Genomic DNA, 26379 nt, shown 5'->3' with positions numbered 1-26379 from the left:
TGCAATACAAATACAGTGTGGAAACACTTGAATAAACTGTGTTTAGCCTCAGAGAGGTATAAGGTTACAAATTATATGTGCCCACTATCAATCAATTTTAGCTTTTTGAAATACATAATAGGCCACCAACTTTACCTTGGACCACTTTTCATCTCATTCAGAAAAGATCTTTATTATGTAGAAAACTGTTTATGAAATATGTGTTCCACAAAAGCTCTCTGGGAGTCTCATTTTATTTATTGAATTATATTTTAAGTAAACAATGCTAAAAAAAATTCTCTATTGAATTAGGCTGTAGGTGAAAGAGTTTTATAATCTACTCTTTTTCATTTTTTTTATGTTCTACCTTTCATATTTGAAGTGTTCTTATATATATCACTGTTTCACAAAATCATAAAATCGGATTTCTAAATCTAATCTCCTACACAACGATAAATTCTCATAAATTGATCAAGTTATACCACCAAGAGATATAATTACTTACTTTGTACATTATAAGGAACACCTCAAATAAAATAATTGACTTATTTTTCATAAATACTAATTGTTTTTGCTTAACTTTAGTAAACTTGGAAATTACCTATCACCATTTTATGTAGTTCATAATTATTTTTATGCTACATGTTTAATGAAAATTCCCTGAATATTTCAAGGTTACATCCTTTGAAACATAGAAAGCCTATTAAGAAATTTAAACTTCCAAATAAATTCTTTTTCTACTAAATTGCTCCTTTCAGTCAACACATTAGCAATATTGAATCACTTAAAGTCTCGGCTCTTGCTTCTTTATTTCTCATTGGGAAATCTAGTGGTAGTTTAGGTAACACAATTGCTCTTTATGTGGATTTACCCTTGATGAGCCAAACCCTTGAATGTTGTGAGCCACTGGAATTTGATTATTCCTGTCTCAGACTCATCCATTTTTCATCATTGATAGGATAGCTTGTCCTATATGGCTAGGATAGAATTCAGCCTATCCTTGCTAGAAGGTCAATGACAACTAGTCCTGATGTTATTTGGGGCTTCTCTTCTCATTCTGTTTGTGTTGAATATCCTCTGCAAGACTGTGAAAGCACATTTTTCATATGACACTCTCACTGTGTGAGGTGAACAATCTGTCTGAGACAACTTCTATGCTAGCATATAATTTTTTAATTGGATTTCCACCTGACAATGGATCTTGGCCCCAGTGGCCTAATTTTCATAGCATATAGACCCTACTTACCCTAAATTTTAACCACTTCTTTTTGTCATATCTATATCAGTGAAGCTGTCCACTAGATTAAATTTCTTTAATATCAGACATGTCCATCAATAAGTTCTAGCTCACTAGTTCTTAGACAATTTCATGTTGAATTACTGAGTGTGTTTCAGGAGAAAAGTGACACTTCCACAATCATTAGTAGTTCATAACCCTCCCTACCACCTAAATTTCTGTTTATTTCATGTCTTGGTTTCATTAAAGCATCATGTTTAAAAACTGTTCATATAACTCAAAAACTTGAATAATGACTTTCCTCTTGGAACAGGATTATTCTCTTTTGGAAATACAAATTAATTTTATTTTATCATCTCATTAATAATCCCTTATTATTCATGTTTTGGTAGTTGTAGTAATTGCTTAACTAGAAAGTTCCTTTTAAAAATACTTGCTTTTCATCAATAGTGTATCAGGATGAAGTGACATAATTTAATCCAATTCCCACCCTTCCTTTTCATTGAAAAAGTATTTTAATAATTTTAATTCTGAGAGTAAAACTGGAAAATTTAGTTCATTGATTTTCTGCTACAATCAAAATAGCAGAAACAATTCTTTAGGTGTAATTAGCAATTACATTTCTAAGTGTGTAAGTAGTTTGCTTTATACTTGTTATTAAATAATGCAAATTAGAAATGAAATATCTTCATTTCAAGCTATAGATTCTTTTCTTAGAGGGAGAAATATAATTAAACTAGTGTCTTTTTTTCTTTTTTTTTCAAACATAAACTAGCATAAAGAGGTTACTAAACTTACAAATTATGCTTACAAAGAGTTTAGTAAAACTTCAGTATGTTCATCTATATCTTACTTGTATTGTTAGTTCATCTTTGATTTTCATTGAATTTTATATAAAAATGTTCTATGATGGTACTATTCAGTATAAATTGATTGATATATAAAAAGGTACAAACACCTCTTTGACAAGTTTCCTTGTCTATTGTTTCATATACTTTTGCTCCTCTAATCTTACATTTTGCTGTTCTCAGTTCATTTTTAAGTTACACAAGGAGTTTCCCATGTCTATTAAGCAGTTCTCACATTGCTATAAAGAAATAGCTGAGACTAAGTAATTTATATAGAAAGGTTTAATTGGCTCACAGTTTTGCAGGCTGTATAGCAAGCATGATGCTGGCATGTGCTCGGCTTCTGGGAAAGCTTCAGGAAACTTACAATCATGGCGGAATGCGAAGGGGCAGCAGGAGCATCCATCACATGGCCAAAGCAGAAGCAAGAAAAAGACGGGGAAGGTCTCAAACACTTTTAAATGGTCAGATCTTATGAGAACTCACTCACTATTGCAAGGACACTGCCAAGGGGATGGTACAAAATCATTCACGAGAAATCTGCCCCCATGACCCAATTACCTCCCACCAGTCCCCATCTTCAACATTAGGGATTACAATTTAACATGAGATTTGAGTGTAGAAACAGATGCAAACATTATTAATATATTAAATACAAGACCGGTGTTTTCCTCAGTAAAATATTGATATTTTTTGAAAAAAACTTGGATTTATAAATATTCTTTATTCATTGCATAAACATCACAATATTCCTGAATTATATGAGTTAATACAATTTTTTAAAGTTCAACTAATTTTCAAGAAACATTGTCATGCCTACTAAAAGATTCGTTTCTTAAAAGTGAAATTAAATGACCATGAACTTTAGGTAAATGGAAAACCCAGAATTTACTACTTGATTATCACCTCTTATCCATTTCTGATCTCTATGTAGTTTTTAGGATTTGCTGATTTAATCTGGAAGTTTTCGATAATCAATATAGGAAAAAAGTAGAAATTCATTTTTTTAGCATACTTTTCAAAATAAAGACAAAATAAGGTAACCAATCAGTTATACAAAGATGCAAATAACTTCATCTATAAGGTTATTCAATATCTGTTTGCCTTTGCATATTTAATGAATGTCAGACTCAGATAATTGAAATAATTATGGTTCTCAGGTTGGCACTTTTTTCATATGTCTATTTGCAGGCCCTATCTTGTTTAATTTATCAAAATATTCCAATCCTTCCCAATTGTTATAACCTCAAATGCTATCATCCTGGCTCCAACTATAATTTCTCACATGGGTTAACGTGTTATAGAGCATCCCTTAGGGCTCTGAGCTGGCCATGCACTGTAATCCTGGAATGTCCTCCCACATATGCTAACAAATAGCTCATTGAATTTCTTCAAGGCTTTGCTCAAATGTTTAGCTCTCAACATCAAAAATTTTACTTTGCAGCTGGGCACAGTGGCCCATGCCTGTAATCCCAGCACTTTAGGAGGCTGAGGTAGGTGGTTCACTTGAGGTCAAGAGTTCGAGACCAGCCTGGCCAACATGGTAAAACCCCATGTCTACTAAAAATACAAAAATTAGCTGGGCATGGTGGCACATGCCTGTAATCCCAGCTAGTCAGGAGGCTGAGTCAGGAGAATTGCTTGAATCTGGGAGGCAGAGGTTGCAGTGAGCTGAGATTGCATCATTGCACTCCGGCCTGGGCGATGGAGCAAGGCTCCATCTCAAAAAAAATTTACTTTGCAATCCACCTCTGACAAAACTGCTTATTTTGCTCTCTTTTAGTATAAGACATTGTTAACTTTCTATATAACTTACATCGTTTGTGTCTATTATCTGTTGACTTTCAGCCAACCTTGTTTGCCCCTTATTTTTTAGTTATGTTAAAATGCCTAGAATGTCTAACCCACAATACGCATACTAGAGTGAATGAATGAAGCTTTCACCTTATGCCAATCATGTATTTTACCAAGTCTTCTGGTTCACTTTTTTATCTACAGTTATATCAGTGTGACACCATCAATATAAAAGACAAATATGATGCTCTCTTACTTCCAAAATCATTCTACAATGCCTTATTCTGTGGGGAACTATATATATAATTTAACTTTTAACTTCTTACTCTTTCCACATTTTTATCCTAAATAATGCCTGGCCTTCATTCAATCACACAGTTTTACCCAAAGCTTTTTCTTTTTTCTTTTTTTTTTATTATTATTATACTTTAAGTTTTAGGGTACATGTGCACAATGTGCAGGTTAGTTACATATGTAAACATGTGCCATGCTGGTGTGCTGCACACATTAACTCGTCATTTAGCATTAGGTATATCTCCTAATGCTATCCCTCCCCCCTCCTCTCCCACAACAGTCCCCAGAGTGTGTTGTTCCTCTTCCTGTGTCCATGTGTTCTCATTGTTCAATTCCCACCTATGAGTGAAAGCATGCGGTGTTTGGTTTTTTGTCCTTGCGATAGTTTACTGAGAATGATGGTTTCCAGCTTCATCCATGTCCCTACAAAGGACATGAACTCATCATTTTTTATGTCTGCACAGTATTCCATGGTGTATATGTGCCACATTTTCTTAATCCAGTCTATCATTGTTGGACATTTGGGTTGGTTCCAAGTCTTTGATATTGTGAATAGTGCCACAATAAATATACGTGTGCATGTATCTTTATAGCAGCATGATTTATAGTCCTTTGGGTATATACCCAGTAATGGGATGGCTGGGTCAAATGGTATTTCTAGTTCTAGATCCCTGAGGAATCGCCACACGGACTTCCACAATGGTTGAACTAGTTTACAGCCCCACCAACAGTGTAAAAGTTTTCCTATTTCTCCACATCCTCTCCAGCACCTGTTGTTTCCTGACTTTTTAATGATTGCCATTCTAACTGGTGTGAGATGGTATCTCACTGTGGTTTTGATTTGCATTTCTCTGATGGCCAGTGATGGTGAGCATTTTTGCATGTGTTTTTTGGCTGCATAAATGTCTTCTTTTGAGAAATGTCTGTTCATGTCCTTCGCCCACTTTTTGATGGGGTTGTTTGTTTTTTTCTTGTAAATTTGTTGGAGTTCATTGTAGATTCTGGATATTAGCCCTTTGTCAGATGAGTAGGTTGCGAAAATTTTCTCCCATTTTGTAGGTTGCCTGTTCACTCTGATGGTAGTTTCTTTTGCTGTGCAGAAGCTCTTTAGTTTAATTAGATCCCATTTGTCAATTTTGGCTTTTGTTGCCATTGCTACCCAAAGCTTTTTCAAATGGAAGGTGCTTTCACTTGCATAACCCACAAAACTTCCCATTATACTTATGTATCATCCTCATCAGAGTCTGACATAAGGTCATATATGAGATGGGATCTTCCTTATTTCACATTGTGTCTTCCAGACCATTTTTTTCTTCAATAATAAGAAAAGCCCAGATCCTCTATGGTGCATGCATTTATTGAAGTCATACTTATGCAACAAATTATAAGTACTAAGCATTATGATCAGAATTGTATACACATTATAGTTCATGAAACACATATATACCACATCCCATTTTCTCTCTTTATTTACATTTACTAAACTTTGCTTATTCGCCATCATTCCTTGAAGTATTAATGTCTTCTGTGAGCCTATTCATTATTCAGAGTGACCTTTAAAACCAGACAAAAATATATACACATCAAAATTATGTGTTTTCTGGGCTATTTCCTATCTGCTATAGACTGAATGTTTATGTCCCCACAACATTCACTTGTTGAAACCTAATCCTCAATGTGATGGTATTTGGATGTGGGGCCTTTGTGAAGTGATTGGGTAATGAGGGTGGAGATGATATCAGTGAGATTATTGCATTTATAAAAGAGACCCCAAATAGCTGCCTAGCTCCTTATATCGTGTGATGACACAAGAAGAAGATGAGACAGTCTATCAACCAGGGAGTGGGACCTCACCTGACACAAAATCTGCTGGTGCCTTGACCTTTCTAGACTCCAGAATGGTAAGAAATAATTTTCTGTTGTCTATAAGCCACCTAGTTTATGGCATGTGGTTATAGCCGCTCAGATAAACCAAGATCAGGTGCCAGGTGACGGGTACAGCCTGGAAGAGTTTTGACTTACATGCTGAAAGTGTCTACATGGCCATGAATGAAACTTTAAGATACTTCTCAAGAGAACTCAAAAAGAAAAGGAGAAATTACAGAGAATGCCTCAATATTTTAAGAGAATACCTAAGTAATCTTGAACAGATGTTCATAGAAATATGGATAGTAAAGGGCATTCTGATGAGAACTCAGAATGCAAAGGAATGTTTTTGGAAACTGAAGAAAGATCATCTTTATTATAATGTAGCAAATAACTTGGCAGAATTGGTTTTGTTCCATATTTTTTGTGGAAAGTAGAACTTGTGAGTGATGAAATTGGATATCTGGCTGAGGAAAGTTCTCACCCAAGTGTTGAAAGAGCAGCATGATTCTTCCTGATTGCTTATAATAAAATGCAAGAAGACAGAAATGACATAAGGACAATGGTTTTAATCAAAATGGAAGCAGAATGTAAAGACTGAGAAAACTGAAAACTCTCAGTATATTCATATTATAATGAATGAGAAAGACTCTTTGGGAAAGAACACTAAGGGTGTGGCCAAGTGACTGTTTAATAAGGAGATTAGTGTGGATCAACTATCTAAACAGAAGCCAGGAGCTATTATCCAGGACAATGGAATAATTACCCTGAAAGCAATTTAAGGATTATTAGGACTAACTCTCTTATCACAGTCTCAAAATGTAAGGGCCTTCAGGGAAGAGTGGTTTCAAAGGAGGGACTGTCAGAGCCTGTGGGACCTCAGTTTGCCTCAATGCCTTGCTCTCTGGCATTACACACAGCTGCCCCCAGGTAAAGCTTAGGTGGGCCCTCATGTAGCACAGACTGCATTGGCCACCTCTCTGAAGGGCACAGACAGAAAACTTTGGTGGTATCTACATGTTGCCAACTCCACAAGCTCACAGATAACAAAAGCCCCAGGAGCAGAGTTGCCTCCACTTAGATTTCAAAGGATGAGACTTAAGTCCCCCAGAGCCAGTGTGTGATCTTCACCCCAGTGGTCCTGCAGGGCAGAACATTGAGCTAGAAAGGATAATGTGTTAAGGTCTAATGACATTTGCCCCATTCAGTTTCAGACTTACTTAAGAGCTGTCACTCCTTTTTCTTTTCTCTCTTTTGGAAAAGTAATGTCTATCCTATGCCTGCCCCACTATTATATTTTGGAAGCACATAATGCATTTGATTTCACAGGTTCAAGACTGTAAAGGAATTACTTCAGGATGAATCATACATTAAGTGTCATCAACATCTAATTTAGATAATATTTAGATGAGATGTTGGACTTTCTATTTTTCAGTTAATGTTAGAATGAGTTAAGACGTGGGGCTGTTGAGATGGAATGAATGTATTTTGCCTGTAAGAAGGACATAAATTTTGGGGGAACAGGAGTATGATACCATAGACTGGATGTTTTTATACATTCAAAATTCATATATTGATTTCTAATGTGATGGTATTTGGAGGTGGGATCTTTGAGAGTTGCTTAGGTGATAAGAGTGGAACCCTCATGAACGACATTAGTGTCATTATAAAAGAGACCCCGGGAAGATCTGTTGCCCTTTCTGCATGTGAAGTTACAGTGAGAAGGGGGCAGTTTATTAACCAGAAAGCAGACCCTCACCAGACACCAAATCTGCTTGTGCCTTGATTTTGGACTTCACAAGCCTCCAGGACTGCAAGAAATAAATTTCCCTTATTTATAAGCCACTGGTTTATGGCCTGAACAGACTGACATGTAAAATATGTGATTATTTAATTATACTTTCATTTGCTCCACAATACAAGTCATCATCTTGTATCTCTCTATCAGACCTATCCTGCTCTTACATTCTATTTATCCAGCACAGGTTCTCCAATCCTTTGCTTTAACTAATGAGTACTTAATTTTCTAAACTCACCCATGTCTTTCCATCGCATAACATCTTAACTTTGCATAATTGTATATGTTATCATGTCCTCTCTCTATACATATGCAACTAAGAGCTGCTGAGGAACATAGTAATAATAGATAGCATTAGTAGAATGCTTACCCTATACCATTGCTAACATATGCTAATTTTAGCACCAATGCTAAGTGCTAATGTATGCTAATTTTATAATTCTAACAATCATACAAAGCATGAACTACAACCAACCCATTTAAAACAGGTGTAAGTGAAGGTAAAAAGAGCTTAAATAATTTAATAAAGATCAGTTGACTATTAAGTGGTACAACTAGGATTAAAATCCAGGCAGTCTGGGTCAATTGTCTGTACTTTTAACTGCTACAAGCTACCAACTCCTATTGAGGAAAAAAAAAAAAAAGCACACACCCATACTAACTGTAGATATAGCATTTCAACATCTTTAACTTCAACTGGATCTTTCACATTGCCAGGCAGTCCATCTATTTGTAACCAATTTTTCAAAAAATTTACTGTCTGGGACTAGTTCTCTAAGTCAAAAATTTTCAATGCACACTCGTAATATGCAAAGGTTTCTATTTTTTGTAGTTACAAATGTTTTATTTCAGTAAATAATAATGAAGTTCTACACAGAATGATAAAAATTCTGATAGTCATTGTAAGCTCCCTTCCTCATTTCTGGCTTATATCTAGATGGAAGCCTAAAGTAAGAAATGGAAAAAAAAAATGCCTCTTCTTTATTTCATTAGTTCTCATTCCCTTTCCTTGTAAGTTTCCAGTGGTGGTTTGTAGAAGTTCTGGCTCAGAAAAGGAATAGACAGAAAAAGTATTGTGCTGAAGAATGACTTTACGTGCTTCTTACTACCCTGATATGCCATTGGTGCTCTCTTGATTTGGAATGTGTTCAAAAATATTTTATGGTGATCTGTTAGTTTGTTAGAGACACTCTATTCCTAGGTATTTCTCATCTGCCTTCTTTAATATGGACAAAGTGTCATCTGCTTGGCCTCTTTTGATATACTCCCAGTGTCTGATTTTTGGTGGTCCACTCGCATGCTCTATAGAGATCTCCGATCAACTAGAAAGCCGTTTGGGCAAAGTACCTTCAAGATAACTCCTGAATGACTCATTCCCTCTTGGCTCATTTCTAATCCAAAGAAAATGCATATGCTTTAAAAAAAAATCCCAACAAGTTCTGGTGTAGACTAATTCTAATGTAGGCTCTCCTTTCTCTACCATCAGAGAAGCAAAACAGACACTGCCATTCTTTTCTGTGATACATGAATCAAGCAGTAGCTCCCACTGTTCCTCACTTTAGGAGACACACACTAACCTCTCCACCTAATCTTAATGAAGCCCATCACTATCAGTCTTTAGCTTTCTTTCTTTTATATTTTTAAGAGAGCGTATGAGCTAAAGACCATAACATTCTTTAAAAATTTTTTTCTTGCAATACCTACAGAAGTTTTCTAACATCTCCAAATAAGATTCACTATAAACTGACCTCTGTTATTTTGTACTTAGACTTCTAGATCTTTAGAAAATAGAGAGAAAAAAATTTACTTTAATATCTCTTTCAAGTATGTTTTGTTTTCTGACTTATACTTTTCTTCTCCCTGAAGAATTTCTTCTAATATTTTTTGGAGAGAAAGTCACCTGGCGATGTATTCAGTTTCTGTTTATCTGAGAAAGTATTTATTTCTGCTTTACTGCTAAAGGATAATTTCACTGAATATAGAATTCCAGATTAGTGGTGTTTTTTTTTTCTTTCAACACCTTAAATATTTTACACCACTCTATTACTAGATATTCTTAGATGCAGTATTCTTTTATTGTTGTTGTTTTCCCTCCATGTTTGGTGTTCTCTGAGCTTTCTGGATCTGTGTTCTGTGTCTGCTATTGATTTTAGCAGTTCTTGACCATTATTTCATTAATTATTCCTTCTCCATTTCTTTCTCTTTGGTATTCCAAGTAGGTATATTTCATGATTTTGAAATAGTTCCACAGTGTTTTGGTGTTCTGTTCTTTCAATTATTATCATTCATTATCTCTTTGCATATAAGTTTGGAAAATTGCTTTTCACCTAATTTCAATTTCAATAATTTTTCGTTAGCCACATTGAGTTTACTGATGAATCCAAAGAAGATATTCTTCATTTCTGTTATGGAGTTTTTCATTACTAACACTTTTTTTTAATTCTTAGACTGTGTATATTTCTGCTTCCATTAGTCATTTTTTTCATGCATGTTGTTTATTTTCTCCATTAGAGCCATTAATATATTAATCACAGCTATTCTAAATTCCGTCAACTAATTCTGATACCTCTGTCGTATCTAAGTCTGCTTAAGATGATTACTTCCTGTTTTTAGATTGTGTTCATCTCGCCTTTGAGTATACTTTGTATTCTTTTGTTGATAGCCAGACCTGTTGCATTGGGCCATAGAAACTGAGGTTATAACCTTTAGTGTTAAGACTTTTGACAATATGAATAGGAGGTGGGTTATGTTTCATATCTGTTATATTTGAAGATGCCAGAAATTTCAAATTCCTTTAAGTTCCTTGTTTTCCACTCTTCTTTAAACTTTGGACTTCATTAAGTACTCTTCTGAAAAAATGCCTGCCTCTTGGAAGTCTTTAAGTTATAATCTACTGTTCCTATACTGGACTCCTGTTGATATGGTGGTCAAGTGTTGGTGGGAGGGACATTCTATAGTCTTATGGTTAAATCTCAGTTTTTTAATGAGTGACCTATTACTCCTGGTTGTGAACTTTACAACTGTTGCTCCAGTGACATGCAAGTTGGTATTCCTAATTTGAAAATTAAAAATTAAAAAAAAATCCAATCTGTGATGGTTAATACTGAGTGTCAACTTGATTGGATTGAAGGATGCAAAATATTGTTCCTGGGTGTGTCTGTGAGGGTGTTGCCAAAGGAAATTAATATATGAGTCAGTGAACTGGGAAAGGCAGACACACCCTTAATCTGGGTGGGTACAATCTAATCAGCACTCAGCCCGGCTAGAAAATAAGCAGGCAGAAAAATGTGAAAAGAGAGACTGGCCTAGCCTCCCAGCCTACATCTTTCTCCTGTGCTGGATGCTTCCTGCCCTCGAACACTGGACTCCAGTTTGGGAACTCAGACTGGCTCTCCTTGCTCCTCAGCCTGCAGATGGCCTACTGCGAGACCTTGTGATCATGGAAGTTAATATAACTCCCCTTTATATATATGTCTATTCCATTAGTTCTGTCCCTCTAGAGGGAGTGTGAACCCTGACCAATACACAATCCAAAACACTTCTAGTCAAAGCATTTCAGATAAGGGATATTCAACCTGTATCTTTTTCTCTCTCTTCCTTCCATGAGACAGAAAGGCTAGAGGGGGCTAAGATGGAAGAAATGCCTTTCTGCAAAGTGTGATAAAACTTTGAAGACTTTTTCACTGGAAAGAAGTCCTTTTATGAAAAACACTCTAGACATATTTCACAATGATTGTTCTTCCTCTCTTCCAGACGGAGCCACAAGGGATTTTTTTGTTGGATCACCACTTTAACAATCTGATGGAACTTGTGGAGTTAAAACCCACAAAAGTATGGTAATCTATTTAAGACTGACGCCAGCAGTTTCTCATTCTCATGTTATTCCATACTCAGTCTCCTATCATTCACTAAAATTATGTAAAAGTTTCTACCAGTTTATTACTCCTATGGCTTCTGCTCCAGGTAGGCAGATTTTTAGCTGTGACTCGGTTAAATTGTCTCTCCAGATTTCAGGCTGGAAGTTTGCCCTGCAACCTCAGCTTTCTCCTAAGTTGAAAAAAGTAATTGAATTTCATTTTGTTCTGTTTTCTGGTGGTTAAAAGGATGTGTGTGACAACTCTCAAGCTCTTTAATTGTTGAAGGTAGGAGTCTATTTTCATTTCTTCTATTTACAATGTAAATTTGAATTTTGAATTCACTTTCCAGAGATACTGATTTGCACCAGGCTTATTGTTACCAGTTTTCATTTATTCACACTTTTCTTCTATTTATTTATTCATTTATTCCATGTTGCTGAGCACATACCACATGCTGAGTGGTGTTCTAAATTCTGGTGTTCAAAGATAAATTATATATATACTTAACAAGTTATAGAAATTAAAATACTCAATAAATAATTTACTCAAGAAGGGCAAGACAACAGTTACTTAAATATTTGCATGTTCACCTTTTAGTTTACTGTCAAAGTATTCATTTTACTAAAAAAGACTTATTTGTATAAACCTTTTATAAAACTTATTTATTACATAAAAGGTTATAAAAGCATATGCATAAAATTCAATATAACCCCACCCATCAACTAATTCAAATTTTTCCATGCTAGTACGTTGGTTGAACTTTTTAATTTTATTGTGTATGAAGAGATAACTTACTATACAATTTAATAATACAAGCAGTTTTTTAAAAAATTTATTTTTTTTATTTTACTTTAAGTTCTGGGATGCATATGCAGAAGATGTATGTTTATTATATAGGTACAAGCAGAATTATTAACATAAAACTTCTAAAGAGACAAACATGTTTAAAAGCTATTGTTTGAGTGTATAATGTTATGTTAATTTTTATATGAATCTTAACTATATTCATGAAGTATGGTGAAAAATGTACTGGAATCCTATTCAAATATTCACCATTTGCTAAGTTTCTGAGTGTAAACAGGTTCAACATGGGATTGTCAGAGATTCCTTATACATTATTTGTGGATGTATAATTCAGGAAACTGCTTTGAAGTATAATTTCATGATGTTTAATATAGCAAAAGATGCATATGCCTACCATCAAACAAACCCATTGTTAAAGGAACTTTCACACCAGTATGCAATCCATTGTAGGGGCTAAGACCCTTGACCCCGGAAGTTGTACTAAACAATCAACTGGCAAAAGGCACGTTAATTAGAGAAAAGGCTTACAAATTTATTTATCATGTATACATGGGAAGCTTCAGAATGAAGACCTAAAGGTACAGGGGAAATTGTCCATTTTTATGCTTAGTTTTAACAAAGTATGGGCAACTTGTGTTGAAATATAATTTGACAGAAAGAGTACAATCTAATGCTAATCAAGTGTGGAAACCCAGCAAGCCCTCTCTGTCTAGATCCTTCCTGGCCTCTCTGAATATGCATTCCTTCCTCTGGGTATGGGCATGACCATCACTGGAATGGTGGTAATATGATCCACACTCAAAGAAGGTAGGTCAGATAATTTATTTATGGCCAGTTATCACACAGAATATTTTTAGGCTTTATGGCTGGCTTTCAAGACAAGGGGTCCTCTGGTTTCTATGACCTGCACTGGGGAAGGACCCTAATGCTCTGACTAGCTTTGGGGGAGAATGGGAATGAAAGAGAGGAGGGCAGAAGAAAATCAGAGGTAAAACGTTTGCCTGTGAGGTTGCTTCTGAGGCCTTCATTTTGGGTATTGTTTTCTGAGCCACAGTATTTTATATATATGCATTGTTTACAATAGCTAAAATAAAAAAAGAAACCTAAGGTTCATCAGGAGGAGAAAGGTTAAATATATTGCTATATATTCATTATTTTAACACCATATAACAGATATCACAATTAATAAAGTTACATAACTATGTATGAATATAGATAAATGTCAATAACAGAATACTGAGGAAAAGAAGCAAGTTAAAAATGACATGAAATTTGATATTATTTATATGATCATAAATTATGTACAAATAATGGTATATTTTAAGTGACATATGTAAGTAGTATTTATACTTTTATAAATACTACATTCAGGATAGTGTTTGCCTCTGTAGAGGAGGTAGGAGCCTGGGGGTTGGGAAGAGTAGAAGTGTGATACTTTATTTGTTGTACTAGTGGTGAGTCAAGAATGTTTCATGTGTCACTTTGTAAGTCTATTTTTATATTTCTATAAAAATAAATAAAATTGCAAAAATTACAAGTTCTCTGAGTATTAGCTTCTTCATCTATAAAAATTGTTCTATTCACTTTACTTGGTTTTTCTGAGTAATTAACTGGGTAATGTATGATGAAATAATTAAATATTTTTAAATTTAAAGTGTTATATTAATTTGTATAAACATATGTACACAAAGAAAATGTATTTCTATATAAACATAGAAATACAAATTTAAAGACTAGAATTTTTCCTTAGAGTCTCAGAGTACTATTAAGTGTCAAATTTTGTAAGTAGTTTTGTTACTTCAGTGTCTAGGTTTTAAGAAGATTTTACATTAATAGTTTATTAGAAATTTTTTAATTATTCTAGAACCTTAAATTCAACATGAATAAAAGTGAATTTTCTTGTTCTCTTCATAAATGCATCATGGGCATTTATCATACTAAACTAAAAATTGTTTATTATATCTATCACAATTTCCTAATTTTTCCTTTGATTCAATGAGAGTAATTTATTTTAGAATTGTATTATTTTGTTTTACTTTGAACAGCGCAAGTTTTCAATTCCTATCAGTATGCATCAGATTATAAGAAAACACAAGTTGACCGATAGTCAAAGAGAAATAAAATAATATTTTTCAGAACCAAGAAATCTGGTAATGTAGTTAATTTTTACAATTTTCCGTGAAGATCGTAATAAATCCATTGCAAATTAAAAATTACTCATTGGCTTATGGATCAACAAATATTTTTCTACATTGTTTAAACAAGGGGTAGGGAGAAATGACAATATCTTTTTGTCCAAGAAACCCTACTTAATTTCCTAGATACAGGGACATTTTCTCAGCCTGCCTTTAAGGATCTCAAATTTGTTAGAAGAATGCTTTAATAATTAATATGGGTCCATTAAAGACTAACTTATTTTTTCTTTCTTTTCATTGATTCTCAAATTTATGTCAGGCAATCTACAATAGTAATGATTAAGAGCGGGTTTACTACCACCTTGGATTCATAAAATTAGGCTGTTGTGCTAGAGGGAAATATAAAGTTAAGGACATGGAGGAAGTGGATACAAAGCTTATAGAACTTTAAATAATAGAGCCAGATATTTTAAAAATTATTAGATTCAACAGCTTTCTTTGCTACTTAAAGTCGTAGAAGTTGTTTATCAAAGAACAATGGATTTTCTTTAATTCTATTTTTGGATAGATTCTGTTTTAATGGCTGGCGAAGAATGTTGCAGGAAATTATCTACTGCCACTGCTATGTCTATTGCAGTTGCTGTCATATTTAATTCTTGATAAGCACGTAATTAAATAGTGTCATTACCACATCAAATAGAAATAAGACAAGATGATTCAATGTTTGAAAAATACATGCACACACAAAGAGAAAGCACAAAGTTAACTTCCTGGTGGAGACTCGCTGCCAGATATTTAGCAAGAGTAATCTTGCAGAGTAAAGACCTCAAGAGCACCAGACATTAAGATCTTTTCTACTCAGCACATTGGAAAGCATAATTATTACCAACGCTTTGCTATTAAAACATCATCAAATTATGTTTATAGAATATTATTCACTGAGAACTTCATAGCAGTTTCCCAACAATAACCCTGACCATATTAATGCATAGGGAATATTAGTATTGACTCCTTCAAACCAATAAAAAGCCAATGTAATAAATTATGACTCCAGAGTGAGCAAAATAACCCTTACTGGCCATATGATGTTAACATAGCCATAAAATATTTCCTTCCTACTCGGCAGTACATACTGGACCACATACCATGAGGAAAATAAAAGTTAGAAATTCCTTTATAGAATAAAAAAAAACATAGAAATACATGAGTACCTTACATTTTCCCCATGTTTTTGGTTTATATAAATATTTTAACACAAGAGCATATTAAGAAAATATCCACTGCGCATGGTATTGACTAATTTAATCATCACAGCAAACCTTCAAGAAATGTATAAATAACCCCTATCCATTAAAAAGAAAAAAAAAAAAAGAAAAAAGAGACTTAGAGTAAATAACTTGTCTAAAGTCATATTGCTGCAAGTGAAAAAGCCAGGTTTGCCTTATCATCTTTTTGGTTTTGTTAATTTATTGTTGTTTTGTTGTTATTTTTGTTGTACATTGGGACTGTTTCTTCATTGATCTTGTTTGGCAGGGACTCTCTTAGCCATTTTAACTAAGTCAGAGAGAAATATATTTGTAGGGAATTGGTACACAGAACAAAGCTACTGATTTAGACTGAATCCTGCCCCATAAAGTACATCTGGGTGAAAATGTGAAGGAGATGGGAACCATGGTGGAAAATGAGAGTAGCTCAAGGTTTATAAACTGATTTTTCAAGGAGTGGAATATTGGGATCTGGGAGACATACAGCCTAGGTACTGATGATAGTCTTGTCTTCTTGTATAAGATTGGGATATAGGAAAAGACCTGGGTTAGTGATAAAAACTGGTCTCAGCCTTGGTGCACTCATATTTATGGCCTCTTTAGTCCAAGATCTAAAATATGGGCCCTGCCTGAAGTTTATTTCCTTGTTAAAATTGCAGCATTCCATTCTTATAATTTTCTTCTATGATTTTCTATATAGAATGTTCAGTTTTTAATCCATTTAGTACTTTTGAAGTTTCAACTTACAAAGAAATAAAACTTTGCCTTATTAATTGCCTAAAATGATGCTATCTTTAAACACAGGGAAGTGTCTTCATAGCATAATAATAGGAAGGCCATTTGTACTGCTTGAAATATATATTATTGGTCATTATTAAAAAATTAGCTACTAATTAAGAAAATATTAGCTCACTATTGTTTTGTGTTTCTGTAGCTTCTTTAAAAATATCTCAAAGTTATAGATAAAACAATATTAAACACAAAGGAAAAATAATTTCAGAGATTTAGACTTGGTTAATAGAGTTTTTAGTTATTATATATGTCATGAAAATATACATCACTAAAAAATAATATCTAATGTATACAACTTTTATAATTAATAATATTAAGTTATCCAGTGAATTTTAATTAAACATTACCTGCAAACTTTTCCCTTGAGATTAGATGGTACATGGAGTCTACAATTACTGTGAAAGCATAGTTATGGAGAAAAAACAGTAAAGATATAAATAGGGTGGTACTGTTGTATCACATTATATATGTTCATGACTCAAAGAATAAACAGAAAATGTTGATCTCTCACCCTGGATACCTATAAGGAAGTTTTACCCCAATTTAGTTAACTGTATAATAGTAATAATTTAAAAGAGTGTTTTGTTAATCAGAAAAGAAAAACAGTACATCCAATATGAGGAAATATAATTCCTTCAGGAATGAATGTATGTCCTTCCTTTAAAATGTCAAGTGAAATTAAAACAAAAAAAAAAAGTAACACAGAAAGAAAAATTTCTCTGTTAAAACACCAAAGTCTAATTTTTAGAATACAGACTTTTGTTTTAAAGTATTTAATCTTGAATAGCAATTATATTCCTTAATTAAATTTAGGTGATGGAGATTACTTTGTTGCTTCTGGGTATTATTCTTGTTGGCAAATGGAGAAAGAGGAGAATAACTAATATGTCTGAAACATTTACAAAGCCTACTTCTCAAACTATTCCAAATGAAATTCTAAAATTAGTAACTTTAAATACTGTATACATGTATGTTTTTTTCAAAACGATTTTGGGGTCCCTATTCTTGTGGATTGATTTTCCCACTAAGTACATATGTGTGACCTATGAATGACAGCATGTACAATCTAGACTTACAGAACTATTACAATATAGATTGACACCTAGTATGTTGACATAGACTAGGCAGTTTTCAAAAAATATAACCTATAAGTTAGTAAATTAGAATATGCGATAATTAAAAAGCTGTTGAGATTTATATTTGTGTTATAAAACAACAATGGGAAGGAATTTTACCGTGAGAATCCAGTTAGATAACATGAATGATCTCAGTGAAATTATAGAAGGTAAACGGAAGCTGAACTAGATAGTCTGTAGGTTGTCAGCACTGAAATTCTGCTATACTATGATATCATGCGAGAAGCACAAGTTAAAACAAATGGAGCAATAAAAAGAGATTACACCGCAGCAGCCAAGATTGGAGAGAGAATATGCAAGTCACAAGAAGCATTGTGATATTATTGAAAACATATCGCATCGAGGACTCTAGAAACCTGGTACTTATTAATGGCTACGTCATGATCTTATGGTCTTGCAAACATTTTCCCACTTAACGTAGAAAAGGGATTGGAATTTATTATCTTGGATTAGAAATGCCAGTAGAGTTAAACTAAAATGAAATGCTAAATAACTACTTTGGGCATAGTATGTACGCGTGTGTCTGTGTACACATGTGTGCACACACATGCACACATAAATTTATTGTAATAAGTGCGATATTTTAAGGTTTATGCTTTATATACATACATAACAGAGTTTTTTAGACGTGGCTTTCTTTAGCTCTTTAAATATATTTAAAATTAATTATTTGAAGTTCTTATCTAGTAAGTCTAACACCTGGGCCACCTCAGAGAAAATTTCTATTGATTGGTTTTTTCCTGTGTATGAGTCACACATTCTTGTTTCTTTGCATGCTCCTTAACATTTTTGTTGAAAACTGGTCATTCTGATTATTATTATGTGCCAAATTTAGAAATGAAATTCTTTCCCAGGATTTGTTGTTGATACACTTGTTTTAATTCTTTGTTCAATATCTTTTCTGAACAAATTTTGTAAAGTCTTTACTCTGTCATGTGGAGTCACTAGAGTCATTTCCATTAGCTTAATGATCACCTAATGATTAGACAGACATTTTCTTAGTAGCTGAAACCAAAAAATTTCTGTTTTTCCAGAGGATTCTGTGTATGTTGGGGCACACCTTCACCACACAAGCAGGAAGGTTAAAATCCTAAATTAATCATCTTTCTGCTTCCACAGAGCCTCAAGATTGGCCAAGGGTTGTTGAGTTTAGTGTCTTTTCATGTATTTCCTGATCATGCACACAGTCTTGGGCACACACACAACCCTCTAGATTCAAGGAGCATGTGAAAGCTTTTCAAATTCCTTATTCCCCAAAGCATCCCATTCTTCACCTTTTCTCCCAAGCTTTTTGGTTAGTATTGATACGGCTCCCATGACTGGAGGAACACCAGGGTCCTTTGTCTCGCGCCAATTTAAATAAAATGACATGGACACACCTGGAGTGGTTTTAAGGAGCAGAGAGAGTTTAATAGGCAAGAAAGAAGGAAGAGGCTCCCGTGTGCAGAGACAGAGGGAGGAGGACTCCAAGTAGAGAGAAGCAACCCTTAGTGTGGAGGAAAACATTGGTTATATTAGGAGGCTGGAGGAGGTGGTGTCTGATTTGCATAGGGCCCAGGGGATTGGTTTGACCAGGTATGTCATTCACATAGCCAGAGAAAAAACTGCCCCCCACCCTAGCCTTTTAATATGCAAAGGCAGGGCATGAGGACGTTCTACATACATGGGGACATGTAGGGGAAGCCATGATGCTAGGCACATGTGGTGACAAGAAGAAGGTAGGAATTGCCATATTGGATGGACCCAGTTTCTAATGGCCTCCATTTGTATGTCAAAGCTTGCTGGCCTGGCCCTTCAAGCCATTTTTCTGCTAGACAAGAAACGTTTCTGGAGCTGCTTTAAAAGAAAAAAACAAAACAAACAAAAAAACCGTACCAAGGACCCCTCATCCTCTCTATCTGCCTAAAATAATTTTTAAATGACTCCTGTAATAGTATATTGTTTGCCCCAGTTGCTACTTATTGCCTCAGTAACTAAAACGTCTGCCTGCCTGCCTGTGTATATTTTCAACAAACGCCATTCTCCACTCCTGAGATAATGAGTTTAGCACACGGTAAATAAAGACAAATAAAGATAAATAAATCAGGCAAAATAAAGACAGGGCTTTTGAGTAGATTTTTTTCTGGAAGTCAATAGATAGATCAGAGAAGGACAATTATTCAAAAATAAGGTCTATTTTGCTCCCTCCACAACTGCTACCAGAAATGTTTTCTGTTATTTTAAAGTCTACTGCTGAGCTGAGAAAGAAACTAAGGTAAGTTAAAATGCCACAGGTCTTACTGTTCCTGCAGAGATTAAGCCATTTTTCTTGAATGAGCACTTTCCAGATTGCTGCAAGCTTTCAGTTGCAGAATTCCAAAACAGTTAATTCTAGGCATTTTTGCTATTTTTTCATTGCGTTTTAGAGGGGGAGGCATTTGCATGCATTTCCTCACTCTGCCATTTTCACTGACACCCTTTTTTTTTTCTTATTTTCAAATGTGGCTCAAAGTTTGCCAACAGAGAAGATATTTAAAATGTTATTTGCCCCCTTCTTTGTGTTTTGAAATACAATGTGTTTTGAAATTTCTAAAAGACATTTATTATATGCAATTGGTTCATGCACTTATGGAGGCTGAGAAGTCCCACGATCTGCCATCTGCAAGCTGTAGACCCCAGAAAGCCAGCAGTGTGGCTCCACTTTGAATTTGAAGGCCTGAGAACTCAGACAACTGATGGAGTAAGTTTTAGTCCAAGTTCAATGGCCTAAGAATCCGAGAGAAAGCAGTGTAAATTCTAGTATAAGGCCTGAGGGCCAAAGGTGTCAATGGAATAAGTCCCAAATCAAGGACGGGTGAAGACTGATGTCCTAGCTCAGTCAGGCAGAGAAACAGTTAATCCCCCCTTCACATTTTTGTTCTCTTCAGGCCCTTAAGGGATTGGATGGGCTGGGCGCGGTGGCTCACGCCGGTAATCCCAGCACTTTGGGAGGCCGAGACGGGCAGATCACAAGGTCAGGAGATCGAGACAATCCTGGCTAACACGGTGAAACCCCGTCTCTACTAAACAAAATACAAAAAATTAGCTGGGCGTGGTGGCAGGCGCCTGTAATCCCAGGTACTCGGGAGGCTGAGGCAGGAGAATGGTGTGAACCCGGGAGGCGGAGCTTGCAGTGAGCTAAGATCGCGCCACTGCACTACAGCCTGGGCAACAGAGAGAGACTCTGTCTCAAAAAAAAAAAAAAGAGAGAGATTGGATGATGCTAACCTGCTTTACACAGACTATCAATTTAAATGCAAATCGCATCCAAAACACCCTCACAGACACATCCAGAAATAATGTTTCACCAAAAATCTGGGCATCACATAATCTGGTCAGTTTGACATATAAAATTAGCTATCACAGATAATGCTGCACTTTATAATCAGATTAACTGGATAAATAGCAATGTTATTAATCAAAGGAAGAAAAGATGGATGAGTAACATATTTGGATGGTAGAGAAGGAAATTCATGATATTATTTTGGGACATAAGAGTTTCTTTTGGAACATCACCTAGCAGAGAAAGTCCAAATCTGGACATGGACATGTAATCATTGAAGTGAGGTTGAAGGAATAGTCCACTGAATGAGAGCGAATGAAGTGCTGCCTAATTTACTTTATTTTGTCTGACACAAAACTACCAATTCTCTTCAAACAATCTTGTCCTGATTTCTACAGCCCTCATAAAATAACTCAATTTCTCAATTTCTCCATAAAATAATAACTCAATTTCTCCAGTTAATGTGATGACAAACATGAACTTATTTTTACTCTTTTCTTTCTTCACATTCCACAGCCAATCTGTTAGAAAATCTTGTTGTTTCCACTTTTTAAAATATGTCTCAAAATTGAACCCATCTCACCACCTCCAATAGTACTATCTTGGTCCTATCACCCTGCCCCATTATTCTCTTTTATATTATTGTAATAGCCTTTTTACTATTTTCCCTACTACTATATTTACCCCTTTCAAATAAAAGTATTCTCAACACAGCACCAAAGTCATAACACACAACTTTTCTATGCATGACCCTCTAACAAACTAACTACATCTCATTGTGAATAACATTACCTACAAGATACTCCATGAAGCAGCCTCCCGTGATGTTACTGATCTTGTCTCACTCCGTCTGCCCTCACTCCTACTGGTTCATCCATGTTTCTTACTGTTCTTGAAAAGCATAGCAATGCTCTGACCCCTTGTTCTTTGCGTTTGAAAATGTCTTTGCCTTAATTTCTACATGGCTTAATTCTTCACCTTCTTTAGCTATTTCGCCAAATGTTATATGTTCACATATTTAAATTTGCAATTTTTTACCATACCTTTACAATCCCTAAATTGCTTCTCTATTTTATTCAATAGTACTATTACCAGCAATGAATCCACATCCATAGAGGTCTGCAGAAATCTCAATTCTTGCCTCCTCAGAAGAAATAATGCACCCATGGGGAAGAAGGCAGAAGGAGAGACTGAAGCTAGTTTTAGAACAGGAGTGAAAGTTCATTAAAAAGTGCAGTGGCTCACGCCTGTAATCCCAGCACTTTGGGAGGCCAAGGTGGGCGGATCACAAGGTCAGGAGATCAAGACCATCCTGGCTAACACGGTGAAACCCCTCTCTACTAAAAATACAAAAAATTAACCAGGTGTGGTGGGGTGAACCCGGGAAGCGGAGCTTGCAGTGAGCCAAGATTGCACCACTGCACTCCAGCCTGGGCGACAGAGTGAGACTCCGTCTCAAAAAAAAAAAAAAAAAAAAAAAAAAAGCTTTATCATAGGAAAAAAAGGAAGTAAAGTACACTAGGAAGAGGGTCAAGCAGAAGACTTGGGAGATGAAGTGCATGGTTTGACCTTTTGACTTGGAGTTTTATACTCTGGCATGTTTCTGGGGTCTTGCATTACTTCTCCCCTGATTGTTACCTTGGAATGGGCTGTCCACATGCACAGTGGCCTGCTAGCACTTGGGAAGAAAGCATATGGAGTGTGATTACTGGAGTTGCATGCATGCTCACTTGAGATGTTCTTCCCTTATCAGTGGAATGGTCCTGGAAGGTCATATACCATTTAAACTTTGCCATTTTGCCTCTGAATGTGCACGCTTGAGCCCACCTGCCCAGCTCTTGAGATCTTACCAGGAAGCTGCTGATCACCAATTTCAGATGTTTCTATCTATTGGGAGACTGCCTTTCACTGGCACCAGCTGCAACCAATTATTATTTTAGAGAGACAGTGTGACAACTGCCTAACTATCACCTGATGGTCACCTGACGTTTCTGGTAGGGTCGGAGGAGGGGGGTGCCTCTCCTGTCCTGCTCATGCCTAACTTGCTACCTACTGTAACAGTACTTTTCAGCATCTTGACTATATCAGTTTTCTAGGGCTGCCGCAACAAATTACCACAAACTTGGTGGCTTGAAACAACAGAAAATTAACCTTTCACACTTCCAGAGGCCAGAAATCCAAAATCAAAGTGTCAGCAGAATTGGTCCCTTCTGGAGGTTATGAGGGACAACTTGTTGTCCGCCTATGTCCTAGCTTCTAGGGGCTATTGTCAACCCTTGGCATTGGGTCTATATAACTCTTATTTCTGCTTTCGTATTCACATGGCTGCTTTCTTTCTGTGATTCTATTTTCCCAACTTCTTGAAAAAACAACTGACATTGAATTTTGCAACCCTCCCCCTACCCGAAAAAAATCCAACATGATGTCTTGTGGAAATTTTAAACTTAATTACATCTACAAAGACCCCCTCCTCAAAATAAGGTCACATTCACAGGTACCTGGGGTTACAACTTGGAGATATCTTTAGTGTGGAGTAGACATAAGTCAACTCATTATTTCACATAGTATGCATTTATTTATTTGTTAATTCTGTTTCCTTCCACTAGAACATCAAGTGCATGACAACAAGGATTCTATGCGTTTTAATTATATTTGTGACTTGACCAATTTCTGACACACAATGAAAGCTTAAAAAACATATGTTGAATAAATATAAGAAAATGTGGAAAGTGCAAAGGGATTATCAACATAATTAGAGCCAAAAGTAGAAAAATCTGGGAAGCCGAATAATTTTTTTTTTAAGTGGTGCTCCTGAAGTCAAGAGTGTTTGCTTAATTAGGGAGTGGTTTTTAAACTGAAAGAGGCATGAAAAGAGGCCTCCTGGTGATTTGCGTATCAGAATTGTGTTGGTACCTGTGAAGATCTTCTTATCACTTGGAAACATGCCCAAATCTGACACAGGTTTTGCCTTCGTGTTTTGGTATCTTAATGACTATGTCACTCTCTTGTTAAAAATGATAAAATGAGGCCAAGGCAGGTGGATCACCTGAGGTCAGGGTTTTGAGACCAGCCTGACCAACATGGTGAAACCCCATCTCTACTAAATACAAAAAATTAGCCCAGCATGGTGGCACACGCCTGTCATCCCAGCTACTCGGGAGCCTGAGGCAGGAGAATTGCCTGGACCCAGAAGGCGGAGGTTGCCGTGAGCCGAGATTGTGCCATTCCACTCCAGCCTGGCCAACAAGAGTAAAACTCCTCAAAAAAAAAAAAAAAAAAAATTAAAAAAAAAAAAGATAAAGCAGATCAGGAAGGAAATAATCTCTGTCACTGTGTTAGAACTTATCAACCCTGTTTTTACTAATATTCTTTTGGAGTCTCTTGCTTCTTATTCCCATTGAATTGTCAGCCTACTGACCCTTATTTGGTGTTTGCAGACTATCGGGCCTGTTGAAAGGAAACTAAAATCTCAGGACCCCAGACTCACTATGCCAAAGGGAGAGTTAAACTTGGGAACTCAGTCATGCGAAAACTGTGTTCCTTTTGTTCCCAAACAGATAGTAATTTTACATCCTTTCTCTATCTTATATAACATGTAGATCTACTGATTGGGAGACAAATGCATAATTCACTCCCTCCCCACAATCCACTCCTTTCTTTTCACATGTAAAATATAGTTTCACTGAGTCCTAACCAGAGCCTCAAAAGAATGTGACTGTTTGCTTCATTGCCTGCTCTCCCCACTTTTTTTTCTTTTCCTCCATTCCCTCCTGCTTGCTATTTCCTGTTTAAATATAGAAGTCCTCACAACCCTCTCTGGAAAAAGCACAGGTCACAGATCCTACTGTGACTTGTGTTTCTTTTTTCCCAGAGCATCCACATCCTTGGCAAAACAAATCTCTAAATCGATTGAGATGCTTCAGTAACTTTTTGTTTTATAGAACCTCTGGGTATACGTGTTATTTACCCACTCTATCTTTTAAACTGGACAAAAGTTTTCACCCTTATTAAATCTATCTTGCCAATTCCAACCCATAATCATTTTGTGATAATTTGTAACTTTTTTCATTGACCATATCTGAGTAACAAACTTTTTAATAATTCAATGTTTAATTCAACCTATTCCAATCTATTCTTTTAGAAGCATGCAAGTAATTTATAAAATATAAACAACAGCTCTTAGATATGAAAAATAAATGTATAGAGGTGTGTATTTTATTCAATAACTATAATAAAAATTTTTTGTATTGAGCTATAGTGCAACATGACCATAGGGTGCCATTTATAGTTATAGGGCTGTTTTTCTAGTAGAAAAAATGCACAAAATAATGTAAGCATATCAACCGTGATCACAATAAAAATGTGTTTACTATGTGTGAATATGTTTCAGTCATATTACCTTAAAATATTTTCTGATTTAAATTCAATTTTTTATTATGCAACTGGTATATAATCCACATAATTTTCACTTTATGTGGTACAGTTTTCAAATGCAAAGTTATTCAATTCTTGCAAATACTTTCAGCACATACTATGTATACATTATATATTTAGGAAAATAAACTGACTTTTTAGAATTTGGCTGAAATTGTTGTTTTCTAACTTAATATCCATTTAGTGGTAATTTATAACAATCTATTATTACAATGACATGATCTTAAAAATCTCTCTAGAAATCTGTTATCTTATTCCCTTTTCTTCTGAATTCAGAGTATAGCTCTCCACAAGTAGTGACAGAATCTTCCCATTAAAGATGTATGTGAAAATGGTTTCATGCCATGCTCCTGATATAGAGAAATTCAGGATATAATCTCATACTAAAGGATAAATACAGTAACCATAAAAGAGAGAACTAAGTAAACCAATGCAGAGTTGAAAAATTGCTTCAAAGTCTTGTTGATTTAAATCAATATAATTTTACTTCAGGATATGGGATTTCCTTAGAGAAGTTTTAGTTTTTATTTAATTGTGAAAGCCTTCGCAGGTAGGAGAAAGAAACTCAAAACCTGAGTGCAATTGGACTTTTTAAAATCAAAGTGAAGAAAAAGTATATATTATTGGAAAAGCAAAATATAATAAAATTTTATTCAAGTAGATGAAGAAGTTAGAAAACATTGTAATACAAAAAGTCTCAACTAAATTAATGTATCACTTAAAACTGCTTATCTGAGAATGCTTTATAGACCATCCAAAAGTGATTTAAAGTAGAAAAAAAAATTCTCATGCAAATGACCAGAATTCAATATATTGTTTGTTCACTCTTAATAGCATTT

The sequence above is a fragment of the Pan paniscus genome, chromosome 3 (assembly GCF_029289425.2).
Source record: "Pan paniscus chromosome 3, NHGRI_mPanPan1-v2.0_pri, whole genome shotgun sequence".
Classification (NCBI taxonomy): Eukaryota; Metazoa; Chordata; class Mammalia; order Primates; family Hominidae; genus Pan; species Pan paniscus.
This window is presented reverse-complemented; position numbering follows the sequence as displayed.